At 45.2% G+C, this 17,375-nt stretch overlaps 1 protein-coding gene across 1 annotated transcript in view; it reads right to left on the bottom strand.

The window, feature by feature from the left end:
* Nucleotides 1–17,375, bottom strand: part of vav3 (vav guanine nucleotide exchange factor 3) — a gene marked incomplete at its 5' end in the record, with an annotated part of 107,115 nt that overhangs the window by 81,793 nt on the left and 7,947 nt on the right. The gene's annotated exons all lie outside the window — the stretch shown is intronic.

The following is a 17,375-nucleotide window of genomic DNA, read 5'->3' as shown; positions in this document are numbered from 1 at the left end:
ACATGTCATGAGAACGACACTGTAGAAAACATTAGACGTCAATCCAGATAAAAGGGGCCTAGCAGTTGCTCAGCACTATAATTGGCGCGTGTAGAACCTTTTCATGCGTAGAACGCCGCTCCCGCTACGTGCTAAGAAGAAGCGAATGAAAGGCATAAAACATCAAAGCTTTAAGAAGAAGAATGATTGTCAAGGGAGTTCAGGTCAGGAGGAATAGCGATCAAGAAGAATTGATAAAAAAAAAAAAAAAAGATTAGTACTGCAAGGCGAGGCAAGGCCGTTTTATTTGTACTGTAATATTGGCAGCACATTTCAACAGCAAGGCAATTCAACGTGCTTTACGCAGAACGTCAAGAGAAGGAAACGCAGTTACACAATGACATTAGGATGCATTAAAAAAAAAGAAGAACAGAATGATACAATTACAGTGCAGTTAGCAAAAGCTTATACTTGCAGCCTGAATTTACATTTTGGATATCGTCGTTGTCGGGTGGAAACCGTGTATGTCCAAAACCGTTTGTTTTGTATTTACAGTATCATTTTAAAAATGATTTAAACTGGTGAAAACAGCCGATCTACAAGCACACATCGCACTGCGAGGCGTTGTGTGCTTGTAGATCTGCTTTTCTTGTAGATCTGTTTTCACTACTGCCTTGTATGATGAAGCAGGGCTTTGCTTCGCGAGAAAATGTACACATTTGAAACTTGGAGATACGAGGTATCTGCCCGACAGTGACGATATGCATTGACAAAAATGTCCTAAAATATCTGCTGTAACTGAGAAAATCACACCCGTGTGAACTGAGCGGTGGAGTCTGTGCGCGCGTGTGTGTGTGTGTGTGTGTGTGTGTGTGTGTGTGCGTGCGTGCGTGCGTGCGTGCGTGTGTGTGAGTGTGCCTTGCCTGTTCTGGCCTGGCCTGAACAACAGCGCCCCTCCCTTAACATGTGTGGTCAGAAAAGGTACTACACCACAGGCTTGAGGCTACATACAGACCCACCCACCCACATACATACATACATACATACAAACAAACATACATACCTACACACACGGCCACGCTATGGAGACGGTGTGACCACCGCTCAAAAAAGAGAGAGAGAGAGAGAGAGAGAGAAGAGGGAGAGAGAGAGAGAGAGAGAGAGAGAGAGAGAGAGAGAGAGAGAGAGAGAGAGAGAGAGAGAGAGAGAGTGGATGTGAGGGTGGCTGCAACCAATCAAGTAATGGCTAAACCATAAATTACCGTTGTGTAATTAACAAGGGAAATGCTTTCTTGTTCTTCAGCCGTATCCTGAATTTTGGGGGGTAATGACCTTAATGCAAGTCGGCTCCCAGCGGGCCTCATTCCAGACACTCGTTTGTCCAAATTACGCTGACGCATGGAATGACCAGTATTAACCGATTTAGTGCCATTCCCGAGATATCTCGCGAAATTCCCTTTGATGTTCGCAGTGCCATTCCCGAGATATCTCGCGAAAAGTAATATATTACTGTAACGGCGGTTATCCTACCGGGTACATGCGCGGAAGGTCCCGAGACGATCTCCCTCGCTGATTTATCATCATCACGGATCCACGAGCACAAAATAGTAATCCCATAACATTGAAGCAGACGAGGAATCTCATCTTTAATGTCCATTATCTCAAAACAACACTTTCAAAGCGAGGATGGAGGCAGATGCTCGCTTATATAACACATGTTGAAAAGCACCGATCCGATCCGCCATTACACCACGTAAACAATGATCGATTCCGGTGAAGGACGTGATGACGTCAGACCGGAAGTGTTTACGCTATGGACTTCTGGCCTTCAAAATAAGACAACGCTAGTGAATGCAGCCTGAGGGAGGCATCGTGGACATTTTAATCCGTTAATTTCTGGGGCACAAAATGGGTTAAAACTAAAACCCATAAGACTACCAAGGAGTGAAATGACACGCTGACACAGCATTATTTTAAGTGCAGCGATCCGAGCTGGCTGGACAGTGACGAGGATGCTGTTAGCGTAATTAATTGGCCAACATAAAGCCAACTTGCAAAGGTAAATGTCCGCTATGCCGATTTATCCTTTTGGTTGTGTGACGGACGATGTGACGCAAGGAAAACAGCCAGCGGGATGGAAGAGAGGATGCTGCATGAAGAAGATCATCAAGAGTTTAGCCACATCGCAGGCTGCAACAGCACTGCCTCCTCCCCGAGAGAGCTTCCTTTAACTCACTGTGAAAATATCCAGCTGAATGGTACTGTACTCTACTGTACATGTCACGCACCGACACTGCTGTTGACTGTTGTGCTGTTAGATTGCACGACCGTAAAGCATTGTTTACCTATTGATTCACTGAGAGCCAACATTCCTTGACCCCAGCTACTCTAGCGCACAGTCAATAATGAATTATGTTTGCACACAGTGTACATGTGACGCGCTCAACACCGAGGTCATATTATGTTAACGCGTTATAGTTGATTAATAATTTAACAGGCTATACTTTACCACGTGGGTACATTTACATACATTATGGTTGAAGCTAATGGGGCTTAAACACAGTTCACTGTATGGTATTGTATTATATCGTGTTGTATTGTGCATAAGGCCTATAACTGAAAACAAAGGATTATGTCCTGAAAAATGGCTTTGACAGCTTATCAGCAATCTTTCTTCTCTTTTACTCGGGGTCTTGAGTAACAGGCGGGTTTCACAGGAAGCGTCTTTTTTTCTCCTCTTGTAAGTTTCCTGTTTTGTAAGCGCTGCTCAACGCCCCATGTCATGTTCTTCACTCAGAGGTGAAACTGTTTAGTGTGTTTGACGCGGGGTAAGAGAAAACGATTGTGTCGTCAGAAGAACCAGGAAAAACTAAACCGAGGAGAGACACTCGGGTGTCCTTTGATTCTGTTTAATCCTTGCACCAAGCCGGCACGATCACGTTTGTCTTCTCGGCACGCGCGTGCCTGCCTTATAGGCGCGTGCAGGCTCGTTAGCAAAATATGAAATGCCCCTCCTGTCCAATTGCATTAGGCTTCACAGATGGCTTCACGAGAGACAGACATCTCCTCTCCCCACCCCCACCCCCACACACACGTAAAAGCTCAAGATAAGACATGGGGGTTGGAGCCGGAACGCAGGCAGGCAGGCAGTCGGTGAATCATTATTGAGAAATGTTTACACTTTGTAGGCAAATGCCATCTTCTATCTTTCTGTGGGTCCCCAAAGTCTCCGGAGAGTCCCCAGTGGACAGCAGCGCCGCGTTATCAGAGGAAGCAGCTTCACGGAACGCTTGTGAAATCCAGCTTAAATCCATTTTGAACGGGTACACAATATGTGTATCATATTTTATGCTTTAACTATTGAAAAATTGCAGATATATAAGCTCACAGCGCGGCACCGAGTGCCGCGCTGCGAGCTTGTAGATCTGCTATTTTTGAAAAATCGTGAAAAATAGAATTTTGACCCGATTCTATAAGTGTCTTTTGAATCCTTCTAAGATTTTTGGAAAAAAACCTATGTTTCTATGTCTGCAATCTGGCCAGCCATCGTCAAAGAAAAGGTCCCTTTCACTTAACTGGAGCTCAGTTAGTCTGTTCTTGAGAGACTACTATGTCAGTGGTGCTCAAACCTTTTCATGTGAAGGACCCCCAAAATGATATGAATTTGGCCACGGACCCCCATCTCAAAATATCTAGTTCAGGGACCACCCAGAAGCAAAATTTGAGTTACACACGTTCGCTTTGAAAATGCATATATTCAAAGATTTGCACACATTTTCACGACTTTTTTTCAAAATAGCAGATCTACAAGCTCGCAGCGCGGCACTCGGTGCCGCGCTGTGAGCTTGTATATCTGCTATTTTTCACTGGTTAAAAGCATTCAATAATTCTAGGCCTAAATGGGTTTAAACAGTGGAGAGGGAAGTACTGTTGTATTATGAAGATGAAGAAGACGTATGATGAACAAGCAGGGACGTCTGGGAACGCATTATTACTCATTATTTTGTGCTTTAACTATTAGAAAAATAGCAGATATACAAGCTCACAGTGCGGCTAGATCTGCTATCTTTGAAACATTGTCAAATCCTTCTAAGGTTTTTTTGAAAAATCTGTTTCTATGTCAGCGGTGCTCAACTTTTTTTATGTGAAAGACCCCAAAAACGATATGTATTTGGTCACGGACCCCCATCTCGAAATATTTAGTTCCAGGGACCCCCCCCAGAAGCAAGATTTGACTTACAAATGTTCACTTAAAAAAATACATATATTCAAAGATTTGCACACATTCTCATGACTTTTCAAAAATAGCAGATCTACGGTACAAGCTTGCAGCGCAGCACTCGGTGCCGAGCTTGAATATCTGCTATTTTTCACCTTGGGCCCTGTAACTCAGTCCCACTTTTCCTGAGAACAAGAACGAGGCAAGCAGGAATTGAGTTTTTCTGCAAGCAACACATGAACGGGGGACCCCCTGGGGCTCATGTAGTGAGTGAATTAACGGAGTGTGTGTGCGCACGCACACAAGTGTGTGTGTCTACTACGCATGCATCTGCAAAGCCGTGTACTCCCATCTGTGGGCTTGAGCGAAACCTGCAAATCATCTCAGCGCAGAGAATGACAATTCCAGCGCCACAGATGATTGTTCCATCTCCACGTGACCCTCCCACGTTAACTCCACTCAGTATGCAGTATCCAGCCGTGGACGGTAACCAAGTACCGGTACATTTACTTAACCCATTTAGACCTAGAATATTGAATGCTTTAACTATTGAAAAATAGCAGATATACAAGCTCACAGCGCGGCACCGAGTGCCGCGCTGCAGGCACAATTTTGGGGGTCCGCGGCACAATTTTGGGGGTCCTTGACAAGAAACGTTTGAGAACCACTGATTGCGACCGTAAGGTCGCATTTACTACCAAAACCTCCACCGGCTGTCCGTGGGTCAGTGAGTCAGTCAGTGAGTCAGTCACACTTTTGCCCTGCTCATATCTCCACAACCGTTGCCCCATCCATGCCAAATTTTGCACACACACTCCTTGACTGCCAAACTACAACCTCCAAGGACCCCCGGAGCCCCAGGACCCCCAGGTCCCTGGGGGACCCCCAGATGTAAAAATGACCAAATGTGCTCACACGTAACACTTTTTCCCTGCTTATATCTCCGCACCCGTTGACCCGATCCATGCCAGATTTTACACACACACTCCTTGCCTGCCAAACTACAACCTCCAAGGACCCCCGCAGACCCCCAGATGTAAAAAATGACCAAATGTGCAAAAATGACCAAATGACCACCCCAACGGGGCTGCTCACGGGGAATTCCCGGGGACCACCGACTCCTGGTGCTCCAGAACGGATGCAAAAGTGGTGGCGCCCCAGTGGAGGACCCCCTGCCACTGCAGCGCACATAAAATGCCGTAACTCGGGCTAGGAGCGTCCGGGAGAGCCGGGGCCGGGTACCTATTCGTCCGCCAAGGCAACGCGGAGACCCCACCCCTCATTTCTCACATGGCCCTATTCTAGCGCCACCTTCAGGCACTCGGTGCCGCGCTGTGAGCTTGTATATCTGCTGTTTTTCAATAGTTAAAGCATAAAATAATGGTTAAAGTGGTTCAAATCTAACGCGACTCGGGCGCGTTCCAGGTATTTGAGAGTTAAGTAGCACTTAAGTAGGCCTGTCTGTCTTTGTATTTTTTGGACACGTGTAACTTTCACTCCACGTTTCAAAAGACAGATATTGGACATTAGACTACACTATGTTTCTAGAAAGCGGAAAAGTACATTATGAATTAAGCTCTATATAACAAATAAAAAAGGGAAAATAAGAGACACGTTGTGAGCTGATATTTTCACTATCATTGATATTAGCATCGATATTAAAAAAGTGTGTTAAAATGTATTTAGTAATTAGTACTTTGGAATATTTACTTTTTGTTTTGTTTTTTTCTTTAAAGCAAGTAAGCCTACTCGAGTCAAGTAGAAAATTTGACTCAGCATCTTTTTCTTCAACGTTTTTTTAAATTTTCTAATTTTTATCCCACGATTTTGCAACCCATTTTTCACCCAGTGCCAATTGCCTATGTAATCCTGGGCTCTGCTCTCCCTCTGCCGCACCTGTGGAGACAACGGACTGACCTCATGCTTCCTTCAATGCATGGGTAGTCCAAGTTGTTTCTTTTCACCTGACAGGGGGGGGATTTCCCCAGGATGGACGTGGAAGGAACGTGGATGGAACACGTTATTCCAACCAGTTCCTTTCCCCTCCATCAAGCGCCCCGGCTGGCCAGGGGGAGGCATTATTGAGACCAGGATTACTGCATGTTTTTGTGAGGGCATCAACCCTAGGAGACACGGGGAGAACATGCAAACTCCACACAGAAAGGCCCTATCGCCAACCCCACCTAGGGTGTGGGTGCTGATAACGTGGAGGGAGAAACACGCCCCCAGCACCCACAGCATCCCCCGGCGGGAATCGAACCCAGGACCTTCTAGCTGTGAGGCGAAGCGCTAACCACTGCACCACCGTGCCTCCTTCTTCAACCTTTTACTTGAGTAATATTTGACCAGGAGTAACATAACATACTGACTCAAGTGCTGGGGGTTGAGCACTGAAAACGTATACACGACGGGCCCACGGAGGGTTGAAAAGCACACTGCGGCCGCCGCATAATGGCAGCATTGCATTTCACCTCTTAAAAACCAACCATCTGGAATACAAAGCAGGACGGAAAAAAGAAAGAAGATATAATTCCTCCAAGAACAAGCCATCTCACATTCTGCTTTACAAGTCATGTGCTATTGCACCTCTGAGCCGAGCCAGGGCGTGCTCTGTGTCCACAATACATCCCATTCAGGTCTAGAATTATGTAGATCTAGAGCTTGTAGATCTGCTATTTTTGAAAAAGTCGTGAAAATGTGTGCAAATCTTTGAATATAGGTATTTTCAAAGCGAACGTTTGTGACTCAAATTTTGTTTCTGGGGGGGTCCCTGGAACTAAATATTTTGACATGAGGGTCCGTGGCCAAATAAATATCATTCTGGGGGTCCTTCACATGAAAAGGTTTGAGAACCCCTGACATAGTAGTCTCTCAAGAACAGACTAACTGAGCTCCAGTTAAGTGAAAAGGACCTTTTCTTTGACGATGGCTAGCCAGATTGCTGACATATAGAAACGTAGGTTTTTCAAAAAATCTTAGAAGGATTCAAAAGAAGACACTTATAGAATCGGGTCGAAATTCTAATTTTCACGATTTTTCAAAAATAGCAGATCTACAAGCTCGCAGCGCGGCACTCGGTGCCGCGCTGTGAGCTTGTATATCTGCTATTTTTCCAATAGTTAAAGCATAAAATAATGATACACAATAATGTGTACCCGTTAAGAATGGGATAAGGATCCCGTTTCTGCTTATGTATTCCTCCATACCGAGCCAGAGCTCCATAGCAACAAGCAGGCTCCTTTTGTGACCCCCATGCGCATTGTTGCACAATTCTGTTCTTGTTCGCTCTATAGAGGCAGGCTGCAGTTATCCTGTTGTCTTGTCGCCATCTCGGTGCTCAAACCTCGTCGGACTTCGATTAATGGCAGTGACAGTGTTCTAGGCAACAAGGTCTTATGCACACCTGATAGGCTTAGAGACGGGTGCGTAGGCAGGGTTCAATATATACTTTCAATCATGCACAACTAGCACATATGACCCGCACACCATCTTACACTTAGCCAAAGCACTCCTTTTTATTTAATAATAATGCAACGTTTCGGTCAATGAGCTTCTTACGCTGCCATTTAACAATACCTTCGTACTCTTTAACTGCCATTCGTCTCCATAGACTTCCATGTAATTCATAGTGCACGGATCATGCACACCCATGCCTAGATAATGCACCACGTGTGTCCACATTGCTCACAGCTTTCAAACAAAAAAATCCGAATGGAAATCCGTTCAGGCATTCATGAGATAGCAGCCATTATGTTTTACACTGTTGTGAGCTTGGAGGTCTGCTACCTGAGTTGTATGGGGGTTGTATGGGGGTTAAACAAGCAATTTCGCGATCGCTATCATGCCTACTAACGTTTTTGGGGTCCCAAAAAAATTTTTGAAAAAAAAAAAAAATTTTTTTTTCAAAATGGCGGAAATTCTCGGGTTCCTCGGGCGTGGCAGGGAGGGACATCGCGAAATTCTCGGGTTCCTCGGGTTTGGCAGGGTATGAGTTAAGACATATCTCAGTGTTCTAAAATGACTGAGGCCCTCGGAGAGGAAATCAAAGCTTGTACAAAATAATTGAATTTGGAACTTAAAAGGCTTTTCAAAGCGCTCCCTCTGAGACGCAAACTGCCAGATAAATGGGTGACAAAAACTCATCCATGCGCTCATCGTGCGTTTCCTTGCGCATTTCCGCTAACAAACACAAACCCTTGGGTGTTTTCGAAGCACAGATTTTGCACGGACGTGCCTTACATCGCTGGGATTACTCCTGTTTATCCAATACAAATGATGTAATGCGCAATGGATCTCAGTCTAAGAGTCTAGACTCGCGGCATTAACAGGTGCGCGTTAACAGAAAGATGGCCCTACTGGGAAATGCGGAGGGCCATCGACATGGTCGGCTCACACATGTGTGACGCGGGCCCTTTTTTGTCAGCTGTGTAACCAGGAAACAGGAGGCGGAGGCAGGGAGGAGGGGAGGGAGGGAGGGAGGGAGGGAGGGAGCGTGGGGGCGAGGATGTGCTGAGTCCGACCAAACAGCTGTGCCGTAGTACGGCTGAGAGGGTTGGGGGTTACGGGGTCAACTCAGCAGCAGCGCTGAGAGGAGACAGAGAGAGAGGGCTGAATTGACTTTCTCGTCTTATGGACTGCTTTGAACATAATATGGTCTTCGTGAAGTCACTTTCAAGTCATTGAATAATATCCTCTGCGCTAGGTTTGCTATGAATGAACTTGTCTCCAGTTAAGTGAAAAGGACCTTTTCTTTGACGACGGCTAACCAGATTGCTGACAATAGAAACATAGGTTTTTTCAGAAAAATCTTAGAAGGATTCAAAAGACACTTATAGAATCGGGTCAAAAATTCTAATTTTCGCGATTTTTCAAAAATAGCAGATCTACAAGCTCGCAGCGCGGCACTCAGTGCCGCGCTGTGAGCTTGTATATCTGCTATTTTTCAATAGTTAAAGCATAAAATAATGATACACAATAATGTGTGTACCCGTTCTGAATTGGTTTAAATGACAAAACCAAACAAGGACCTAAATAATATGGTCTTCGTGTAGTCACTTTCAAGTCATTGAATAATATCCTCTGCGCTAGGTTTGCTTTGAACTTGTCCATCATCACAGGCAGGATTTGATGGACTCAGGGCACAGGCAGAGTCTGGAGGAGGGCTTCCACGCTCAAGAATTAACGGCCAGAAAACTCCCTATTTCCAAGAGAAATGTTTCAAAATAAAAAATAAAATAAAAAATAACACCCAATGTGAAGTGAGCGGTGGTCGTGCTTGCATAACGTCTTCAATTGGTAATTGGTGATGTAATACAGGCTACACACACACGCACATTGCTATGGCAAAACGCTGAGGAAAACACATTGCTGGCAAAGCGCTGAGGAAAAGTGGCTACAGATAGGTCTAGGATGTAATTGGTGATGTACCGGTAATATGGCTACACACACACACACACACACACACACACACACACACACACACACACACAAACACATATTGCTATCGCAAAACGCTGAGGAAAACACATAGCTATGGCAAAGCGCTGAAGAAAAGTGGATACAGATAGTGGCTACAGATAATTGGTGATGTAATATGATGTAATATGGCTACACACACACACATATTGCTATGGCAAAACGCTGAGGAAAACACATTGCTCCGGCAAAACGCTGAGACACGCACAGCCACTTATAGGAGCGGTTTACCACCGCTCAAAAACAGCCTTTTAGGATCGGCTATTTTTACCGTGTGACACAGTCGTTTGACAAGGCATAAAATGGGGCTCAATCAGTCGTGCCAAAAGTGACAAAATGTTCTTCCTTCACAACGATATTGTGTCACGCCGTATGTCTCCATCTCTCTGTGCTTTCACACGCCTGAGGGACGAAGAACAAGAAGCAAGATTTCGATTTCTCTTCGTCCCGTACGTACGTGCACGCGTCCTGTTGGAGTTGCCCGTTCTCCGGCCAAAACGAAGCCGACTCAATTCCATTCCATTATTAATGAGAGATAAATGCTGCATCAGCATCGGCCCCAGTGAGTGCCAACTATAAGGCCCACGATGGGGATTAATCCAATTGAGAGATTTTCCAATGCCTCTCACTTGTGTATCGCCAGGGGCGATGAGGAAGATGCATTAGAGCCCCCCCCCCACCTAAAACCGTTTAACCCATTTAGGCCTAGAACTATTGAATGCTTTAACCAGTGAAAAATAGCAGATATACAAGCTCACAGCGCGGCACCGAGTGCCGCGCTGCGAGCTTGTAGATCTGCTATTTTTGAAAAAGTCGCGAAAATGTGTGCAAATCTTTGCATATTATGTGTTTTTAAAGCGAACGTTTGTAACTCAAATTTTGCTTCTGGGGGGGTCCCTGGAACTACATATTTTGAGATGGGGGTCCGTGGCCACAATAAATATCATTTTGGGGGTCCTTCACATGAAAAGGTTTGAGAACCACTGACATAGTAGTCTCTCTCAAGAACAGACCAACTGAGCTCCAGTTAACTGAAAAGAACCTTTTCTTTGACGATGGCTGGGCAGATTGCTGACATATATACTGTAGGGATTTCAAAAAATCTTAGAAGGATTCAAAAGACACTTATAGAATCGGGTCAAAATAAATCTAATTTTCACGATTTTTCAGAAAATAGCAGATCTACAAGCTCGCAGCGCGGCACTCGGTGCCGCGCTGTGAGCTTGTATATCTGCTATTTTTCAATAGTTAAAGCATAAAATAATTACACACAATAATTGTGTACCCGTTCTGAATTGGATTAAATGACAAAACCAAACAAGGACCAGCGGCTCCGATGACATTTATTTTCCCCATTAAATCCTGGATTTAACCTCTCGCGCCCCCAATATCCTCGAAGCTTACAAACACTGCCAGTGAGATAAGGGAATTGAATGAGTGTTGCGGTGGTGGTGGGATGCGATGCGAGGGCAAGGCTGCGTCACGTTGACCACACAACGGCGCAGGTCAAGTGGTTTAGCCGCGGCGGCGCGTGATTGGTTCCCAGGCCAGAGATGGAATGGAGAAGGTTACGGTGGGACTTCAAGAGATCGGAGGCCTGAATGACATTTGAAGGGCAAAGGGCATGTAAACCTTTACTGCTCATCAGTTGCTCACATACAGGTATACACACACACACGCACGCAGACACAGGCACACAATGGGAACACACACACACACACACACACACACACACACACACACACACACACACACACACACACACACACACACACACACAGGTACACCCAGGGCTGTATTAACCATTGGGCCGATGGGGCCGTTGCCAGGGGCCCTTGGGGGGAACTGGGCCGCGTGGTTATTGACATTTTACTAAAATTAAATTCATACCTTAATTAAAAATCAAATGTGTGTGCCCCTTTTCTGTTGTCTACAGGTGCTTTCTTGGCCCGCAGATGATCATCATGGCTTAAAATCCGAGCTGGGTAGTGCGCGTGGGGGGTTATGGTGGAGGGCCCTAAAAAATTATCGGCCAGGGGCCCTCGCGGGGGTTAATCCGTCCCTGGGTACACCGGCAGACTCTCTCCCTCTCTCTCTGATTGGAGCATGAATGTTAGGTGTCAGCCCTCTCCTCTTCTCCCACCTCTCTCTCTCTCTCTCTGTCTCTCTGTCTCTCTCTCTCTCTCTCTCTGTCTCTCTGTCTCTGTCTCTCTCTCTCTCTCTCTCTCTGTCTCTCTCTCTCTCTGGCCACCATTCCTTGACAAGCTGCAGTAAAAAATGTGAAATGTGCTGTGCTCTGACCAGGAGAGAGCAGGGTTAACTGGTGTCTGACCCCTGAGTGAGTGAGTGAGTGTGTGTGTGTGTGTGTGTGTGTGTGTGTGTGTGTGTGTGTGTGTGTGTGTGTGTGTGTGTGTGTGTGTGTGTGTGTGTGTGTGTGTGTGTGTGTGTGTGTGTGTGTGCGCGTGCGTCTTCGTCATTCATTCACACAGACACGCAATTGCTGCAACCATTTCTACACACCAGCAGCTGGGCTTGTTCTGAGTCCACCCTTCCTTGTTGTATCCATTACCACAAATAAGCATACACTCACATTCACACTATGGACACCAGCCATCCATCCCTCCCTCCCCCCCCCAGTCACACAGTAGCTGGACTACAGGATGCATTATACATGGCCTATCTTTTCCCCATCGCAGAGGAAATGTGATAGGCATTAGCAGGGACGTGCTGGGCCCCTGATTCAGCCCGGGAAAAAGAGTTGTAGAGGCCCTCATTGCGCGTGACAAGCCAGTGGGCCAATTACATGAGTTAAATTTCGTTGTTGTCGGGTGGAAACCTTGTATGTCCAAAACCGTATGTTTTGTATTTATAATTTTAAAAATGATTTAAACTAGTGAAAACAGCCGATCTACAAGCACACAACGCCTCGCACCGCGAGGCGTTGTGTGCTTGTAGATCTGCTGTTCTCACTACTTTTGTGCGACGGCCTTGCATGATGAAGCAGAGCTTTGCGAAAAAATCTACAAATTTGAAACTTGGAGATAAGAGGTTTCTGCCCGACAGTGACGATTTACTTTGTTGGCCGCCCAGCCCCCAAAATGTAACATTTTATTTTTTATTTTTTTCCTAATGGCCGGCCAGGACCGGCCGGGAATGAACCGGCCGTTCGGGAGTTGTCCCGCTTTTCCCAATGGCCAGCACGTCCCTGGGCATTAGTCAAGACAGTCGACAAGCGAGCCAAACACGCAGGGACGTGCTGGCCATTGGGAAAAGCGGGACAACTCCCGAACGGCCGGTCCATTCCCGGCCGGTCAATTCCCGGCCGGTCCGGGCCGGACATTTTTTTAAATGGCCGGTCCCCACAAAGTAAATGTGTAATTGGCCCACTGGCTTGTCTCTCATGATCTGAAATGGCCAATCTTTGTGTAGCAGCAGCAGCGCTATAGAGAGAGATCAGCCCACAGAGCCATCACATTGGCCCCACTGGCTTGTCTATCTCCCTAGCTTCCTTGACTACTCCTAGATTAGTCTCGCGTGGCCAGACTGTATCGTGAGTGTTTTTTATCACGATAAACGATAATATCGCTTATCGTCCCATCCCTAGTTGAAAGTGGGTAAGTATCTGCCCAAAACCCAGTCAGAACATCAAAGGAAAGATGCCGTGACCTTATGAATAGAACATAAGAACAAGAACAAGAACGCTTTGACTGTGGTCAACTAGTAGTTTATCCTGGTTTGATGGGGATGGGACTGCGAACACACTTAAAATGTCACTGTCAATGATCATTGTTTGCCAGGAAGCGGGGTGGCTCGTATTGACTCGTAGCTTTCACGGAGCACTCAGCCCCCAGCTGTGATTAAATGAAACATCGGAGGGCCGATTTCAATAATGTAATGAACATTGACTACAGGTACATTTTCAGAGAGCCAATATCTCTTTCACGGAATCAGTGTACATACATTATTATACAGTATATATATATATATATGTTACAGTATGTTCAAGAAACCAGTAAAAGTTGTCAAGGAGCACTCGTTTTGACGTTCACCACACACTAATCACCACCAGATGGCGACGTCAGCCACTGGATAAGAGAGTTACGTCACGCTTTGAACTCGCCGCAGACCGGAAGTGTTTACTCTTTATTTACTAGCCTAGCCTAGCCTAGCCTAGCCTAGCCTAGCCTAGCCTAGCCTAGCCTAGCCTAGCCTAGCCTAGCCATTAGCTCCATTGTAGTCACTTGGACAGGGCGTTTAACGTGCGCTTGCCCAGGCCTTACGGCCTGGGCATAAATATAACGATTGCATTCACCACGGCTTCGTAACTCGCGCGGCGCTCCGCCGGCCGCGCGGCCCTGGCCCGCTCTTCGCGGCCACTCGCGCCTGCGGCGCTCGGGGGCGAAGAGCAGGACCAAGGTCCGCTGGCCTTCGCGCCGCTTGGGGCTTCGTGGACCCAGGGGGGCCTCGTAACTCGTTTGGGCTTCGTGGATACAGGGGGGCTTCGGTAGCCGCTCGCAGTGTCGTGGACAATAGAGCGGCGCACCGCCTGGAGTACGTTGTATTGGCGACCGCTTGCTCCGCCCCGTGCCGCACCACGAGTGCTCCGCGTCTCGAATGCGCTGTTTCTCCAATATACTATGACATATATATATATATATATATATATATATATATATATATATATATATATCGATGGCCAAAACGCAAAACCTCCTATCTGAAAAATTCACTTTGTTGGGAAAATGAAAAAGAAAATGTGTGTTCAACACCAAAACCAAACTATTTCTAGGTTTTTACCTAGAAATAGTTAGGCAACTTTTTTTGGTTAAATAACACTTTTTACAGCACTTAATTGAGATCAAGACATTCTACAGGTCTGTTACAAGTATTACCATTAACATTCTTTATCAAAGGTTTCACCACCTGACACCAATCATTAGTAATCAACAAGGCAACGCAGATAGGAGGTTTTGAGCTTCATTATTTTGCCAAATGTTTCATATGTCTTTTGCCAAACCTGTCAAATGTCATGTTCTAGTCACATGACATTTTAGCAAAATGAGGGGCAGAACGATCTTGCAGACAGACCGACCATGTGTTGTGCAGCATAGCTTGTTGTCCTCATTTCTAGTGAAATCCAAAAATCATGAAATTTGCAGATAGGAGGTTTTGCGTTTTGGCCATCGATATATATATATATATATATATATATATATATATATATATATATATATATATATATATACACACACATGCTGTAGTGCAAGCTTTGCCTTTACCGGTTGGCCACATCGGAGGCCGTTGCCATGGTGACGGTAAGAGAGGTCAGTATTCTGTGCACGCATGTACGTATGTCGTAAGTGTGTGCGTGCCTGCGTACGTGTACGAGTGCGTGCATGTGTGTGTGTGTGTGTGTGTGTGTGTGATGCAACATCATCTTTGTGTGCATGTGTGCGGCAATGCATTTGAGAATACTAGAGATGTGTGCACGCGTACGGTATGCGTGCCTGCATTTTTGTGTGCACTGTATGTGTGTGTGTGTGTGTGTGTGTGTGTGTGTGTGTGTGTGTGTGTGTGTGTGTGTGTGTGTGTGTGTGTGTGTGTGTGTGTGTGCGAGGTTGCACTCGCAAGGCATTCTTGTCTTCACTAAGATCGCGGCCAATGTCACCACACATGAAACGGCGCATGAATATGTATGTCATGGCGATGACATTGCGGAACAATCCCGCGTGATTGCATTACGCTGCATTAGAATTTCAAATGGGGTGCGCCTCGCCTCGCGCTCCGCCCGACACGGCAACTCAAGGCTGCGGCGATACGATGTTTAGTCACTGTCAGATGATGGGCCTTTTCTTTTTTTTCTTTTTTCTTAACCAATTTCGGCCTGAACACATTATGACGCAATATTTTATGCTTTAAATATAAAAAAATAGCAGATATACAAGCTTGCAGCGCGGCACTCGGTGCCGCGCTGCAAGCTTGTAGATCTGCTATTTTTTTTAAATCGTGAAAATTAGAATTTTGACCCGATTCTATACGTGTCTTTTGAATCCTTCTAAGATCTTTGGAAAAAAACTATGTTTCTGTGTCAGCAATCTGGCCAGCCATCGTCAAAGAAAAGGTCCTTTTTCACTTAACTGGAGCTCAGTTAGTCTGTTCTTGAGACACTACTATGTCAGTGGTGCTCAAACCTTTTCATGTGAAGGACCCCCAAGATTATATTTATTTGGCCACGGACCCCCGTTTCAAAATATCTAGTTCCAGGGACCACCCAGAAGCACAATTTGAGTTACAAACATTCGCTTTTAAAATACATATATTCAAAGATTTGCACCCATTTTCACAACTTTTTCAAAAAATAGTAGATCTACAAGCTCACATCGCGGCACTCGGTGCCGCGCTGTGAGCTTGTATATCTACTATTTTTCACTGGTTAAAGCATTCAATAATTCTAGGCCTAAATGGGTTAAATCAATTAACGGCATCATGGTTCTCAATACCCTATAGGGCCAAGAATCAAGATGCAGCCTAGAGGTCACTTGATGACTTTCTCAGACTACGCTTTCTGGAATGTGTAAATAAATATACATTATTCACAATACGTACCAACGTGTCCATATGCTGCATATTTTATCACTTTGTTAAATCGTCGCTGTCGGGCAGAAACCTCGTGAGCTTGTAGATCAGCTATTTTTTACAATGTTTTTATTAGTTGAAAGGTGAGGGGAAAGGTGAAAGCGTTTAAGTCTCTGTGTGGGTTTTATACATACTTACAGGGACGTGCAGAGGATGTTAGAGAGGCAGGGGCTGACATTTCTAAAAGGGCCTTTTGGTGGAAATATTGAAAATAGCAGACCTCCAAGCTCACAACCATTGTGAGCTTGGAGGTCAGCTATTTTCAGTGCTTGATACCACACTGAACTAAGCATAAGCACGTGAATACCGGAGATGTGGCGTAACGGCATGGATTTCTACACAGAGAGGACAATTCTTTCAACATAAGATGCTGCATTCAATTTCAAGAGAGTTTGGACAAGGCAATTCTCTTGAATGCTGCCTTCAGGTATGGCATGGAAAGAGGGAATTTTCATTTCTTTCACCACATTAAAAACTGCATTCATGGTCTAGAGAGGGCCCTTTTTACAGACGGATAAAAGAGAAGGGGCTCAAGCCCCCTTTGATGTCTATGTGTGTGCACGTGCCTGCTTACTTACTAGCAAGCGCTTGTGACTAAAATAACTACTTTGAATCCATTGGAACCCAAGTTATTTTTTCCTGTGTGAAATGAATAGGCCTACCTCAATATCAGAGATCTCACAGATCACACACACACGGTACTACACAAATATGTATGCCATCTTTGCCTTACAGTTTACAGTTTAGGCATTTAGCAGACGCTTTTAATCCAAAGCGACTTACAATAAGCAGATAATACATCACTATAATAAACAAGATAACATGTCAGAACATCATCAACAATATAGCAATTGCATGAATATAAAAAAAAAACAATATAACCAGTAAAGAAAAGGATTCTAAAAAAAACTAAAAACAAATGCTATACTAGCTTCATGTATGGTCATTGAGTGTTTCAGTAGTGCTATGGGTTTAGGTGGAGTTACTATCATACAGGAATTATATGATGCGTGCGATAACGGTATGATCATAAAAGGAACCGATACGGCTGTGGTTTGGTGCTAGA

The sequence above is a fragment of the Nannobrachium achirus genome (genome assembly GCF_963921795.1).
Source record: "Nannobrachium achirus genome assembly, chromosome: 21".
In the NCBI taxonomy this organism is placed as follows: domain Eukaryota; kingdom Metazoa; phylum Chordata; class Actinopteri; order Myctophiformes; family Myctophidae; genus Nannobrachium; species Nannobrachium achirus.
Note: the sequence above shows the minus strand (reverse complement) of the source record. Positions and strands in the feature narration are given on the sequence as shown.